The sequence below is a fragment of the Triticum urartu genome, chromosome 3 (genome assembly GCF_003073215.2).
Source record: "Triticum urartu cultivar G1812 chromosome 3, Tu2.1, whole genome shotgun sequence".
In the NCBI taxonomy this organism is placed as follows: Eukaryota; Viridiplantae; Streptophyta; class Magnoliopsida; order Poales; family Poaceae; genus Triticum; species Triticum urartu.
In genome coordinates, this window is record NC_053024.1 from 190,277,074 (window position 1) to 190,280,980 (window position 3,907).

A 3,907-nucleotide genomic window follows, 5' to 3' on the forward strand; every position below is an offset into this window, starting at 1 on the left:
ACCATCACCAATGCCTCAGCCCACTTTACGTACCACATATACTTCATGGAGTGCTTGGACAAGTTAGTTGTCATCTTTCTTTGATTACATACTTGTCTACCCGAAGACGGAAGAAGAATCGTTGAGCTGGTCAAGGAACATCTGAAGATCGTCATGTCTAGGAGGAAGAACTACACCAACCACCATATTCAAGAAGTATACCTCCGCATCAAAGACCAAGCATATCTGCAAACCACTTCTCTCGGAGGAACCAAGCATTTCCATGTCAAAGGGAAGCTCACACCAAGATTTATCGGCCCTCTCCAAGATCACCACAAGACGAAGAATAGACGGCTACCAGCTAGAGTTATCACCTGAGTCACCCACTGTGCACAACATTTTCCACACGACACCACTCCGGAAACGTTTCCAACTTCCTAACTAGCCCGACCTCTACAAGGAGATCGATCACCAAGCCATCGACCTCCAGCCCAATATGACCTACGCGAGAGACCCCAATTGCAATCTGGATCAAGAAGGACGACAAACACGAAGCCACCCCATCGAGTACTTCAAGGTTCAATGGAGCACCAAACGGAAGCAGAAGTAGTATGAGGACGTGAAGACTACCCCAAATCCTAGTTTCCGTATTCCTTTCCGCGCCTAGTCTGGGAATCTCGGGGACGAGATTCTTGTAAGGGGGGTAGGTCTGTCACACCCTGATTTTCATGCCACAACACTTAAGCTAACAATCATGATAAAATGTGTGAGGGAGTCCTGGATTAGGGGGTGTTCGGGTAGCCGGACTATACCTTCAGCCGGACTCCTGGACTATGAAGATACAAGATCGAAGACTTCGTCCCGTGTCCAGATGGGACTTTCCTTGGCATGGAAGGTAAGCTTGGCGATGCGGATATTCAAGATCGCCTACCATTGTAACCGACTTTATGTAACCCTAACCCTATCCGGTGTCTATATAAACCGGAGGGTTGTAGTCCGTAAGCAATCAACTCCATACACAACAATCATACCACAGGCTAGCTTCTAGGGTTTAGCCTCCTTGATCTTGTGGTAGATCTACTCTTGTACTACCCATATCATCAATATTAATCAAGCAGGAGTAGGGTATTACCTCCATCGAGAGGGCCCGAACCTGGGTAAAAAACATCGTGTCCCTTGTCTCCTGTTACCATCCGTCCTCGACGCACAGTTCGGGACCCCCTACCCGAGATCCGCCGGTTTTGACACCGACATTGGTGCTTTCATTGAGAGTTCCTCTGTGTTGTCGCCTTTAGGCCCGATGGCTCCTTTGATCATCAACAATGATACGGTCCAGGTAGAGACTTTTCTCCCCGGATAGATCTTCGTCTTCGGTGGCTTCGCTCTACGGGCCAATTCGCTCGGCCGCCTGGAGCAGATCGAAAGCTACGCCCCTGGCCATCAAGTCAGGTTTGGAAGCTTAAACTACATGGCTGACATCCGCGGAGACTTGATCTTCGACGGGTTCGAGCCACGGCCAAGCGCGCCGCACTATCTCGAGGGGCATGATCTAGCTCTGCCTCCGGACAGTGTCTTGGAGGCCACACACGCATCGGTTCCGACCCCTAACTCGGAGCCTATTGCGCCAATTGAGGATGAGCGGTTGGATGTCACCTCGGGGGCTGCAATCCCGAAAGCGATCGAGCCGAATGCTAGCCCCGCACTCTGCACGACCCGTGACTCCGAGGATCCGGACTCCTCCCCGGACTCCAAACCCCCCGTGCCCCTGCCGATCGAATCCTATTGGGCGCCGATAATGGAGTTCACCGCCGCAGACATCTTTCAGCACTCGCCTTGTGGCGATATCCTGAACTCTCTCAAGTCTCTCTCCTTATCAGGAGAGCCCTGGCCGAACTATGGTCAGCGAGGATGGGATACGGACGATGAAGGAATTCAAAGCCCACCCACCACCCACTTGGTAGCCACTGTCGACAATTTAAACGACATGCTCAACTTCGACTCCGGAGACATCGACAGCATGGATGGCGATGCAAGAGATACCGACGAACCAACGCCCATAGGGCATTGGACAGCCACCTCATCTCACGATGTGTACATGGTGGATGCCCCTAAAGGAAGCGACAACGAGGAAAAAGGGGATGGGACGGGAGATCGACCCCCCGAAAAGCAATCAAAGCGTCGGCGTAAACGCCGACCCAAGCCCCGCCTCGACAAAAACCCAGCCATAGAGCAGGACAAGCCGGTAGACGACGAGCAGGCCTTAGAGCAACCGTCCGAACAGGGCAACACGGATAGAGAAACCGAATATCCCTCCTCCGGCAAAAATGGCATTCCGGACGACCTCACGCCGAATAAACCTATGGAGCAGAAGAATCTCCACGAGAGGCTCGTTGCAACTACACGCAGCCTAAAAAAGCAGAAGCGGAAGCTAAAAACAGCGGAAGATGCACTCCGGATTAGATGGAGCAAAGTAATCAATACCACAGATAAGTACGGCGACAGTCGCCGCACTAAAAGTTATCCGAAAAGAAAGCTACTGCTTGAATTCGACGAAGAGGCCCTAGAGCCCTCGCATTCAAAAAATGAAAAAGCCACGCGGTCGGATAGACAACCCCATAAAGCGGCAAGCGGCGCAGCACCTAAATTGCCATGCGACCCACTTAAGGATTCGCACCATGGCCCAGTCAGGTCCATTTATGGGCCAAGAAAGCAAGCTCTCGTAAGCAACGCTATGAAACCATCATCAGAATCCGACACACCCAAATACAGGGGCGCCGCACACCCCCTATGTTTCACCGATGAGGTCCTAGACTACGAATTCCCAGAGGGATTCAAACCCGTAAACACAGAGGCATATGATGGAACAACAGACCCTGGAGTTTGGATCAAGGATTATATCCTCCACATACACATGGCTAGAGGAGATGATCTTCATGCCATAAAATATCTAGCCCTTAAGCTTAAAGGGCCAGCCCGGCATTGGCTTAAAAGCCTTCCCGAAAACACAATTGGAAGCTGGGAAGAGCTCGAGGATGCTTTCCGAGCAAACTTTCAAGGGACCTATGTCCGCCCTCCGGATGCAGACGATCTTAGTCACATAACTCAACAACCCGGAGAATCAGCTCGGCAGTTCTGGAATAGATTCCTCACTAAAAAGAATCAGATAGTCGACTGTCTGGACGCCGAAGCCTTAGCAGCTTTCAGGCATAACGTCCGAGACGAATGGCTCGCCGGACACCTCGGCCAAGAAAAGCCAAGAACAATGCCCGAACTAACAAGCCTCATGACCCGCTTTTGTGTAGGGGAGGACAGCTGGTTGGCAAGGTGCAGCCCCAGTGACCCAAGTACATCCGAAACTAGGGATGGAAACGGAAAACCGCGACGCAACAAGGACCGTCGCTGGACTAAGGACAAAAGTACGAAGAGCACGACAGTCAATGCCGGATTCAAAGGCTCATGACAAAATCAGGAAAAATCGCCCCCCCAGGATAATAGGGACGATCCATACAACCTAAATAAAATCCTGGACAGGATATGTTAGATACACGGTACTCCCAGGAAGCCTGCTAACCATACCCACAGAGACTGTTGGGTCTTCAAACAATCCGGCAGACTCAATGCCGAACACAAGGGGCTCGACACACCAAGCGAAGACGAGGACGAACCCCAAAAGCAGAGCACCAGGAAACAAAAGAACTTCCCACAAGAAGTAAAAACAGTGAACTCACTTCAGATAACAAAACATGCGGCGCCCGTAAAGGTACGCACCACATGGCCCATCCCCAAAGGGTCCTGCCACTCGTTGTCAAAACCGATCATCTTCGATCAGCTAGATTATTCTAGGAATATTAAGAATGTAGGCTGGACTGCCTTGATACTCGATCCAATAATTGGCGGACTCCAGTTTTCAAATGTCCTTATGGACGGC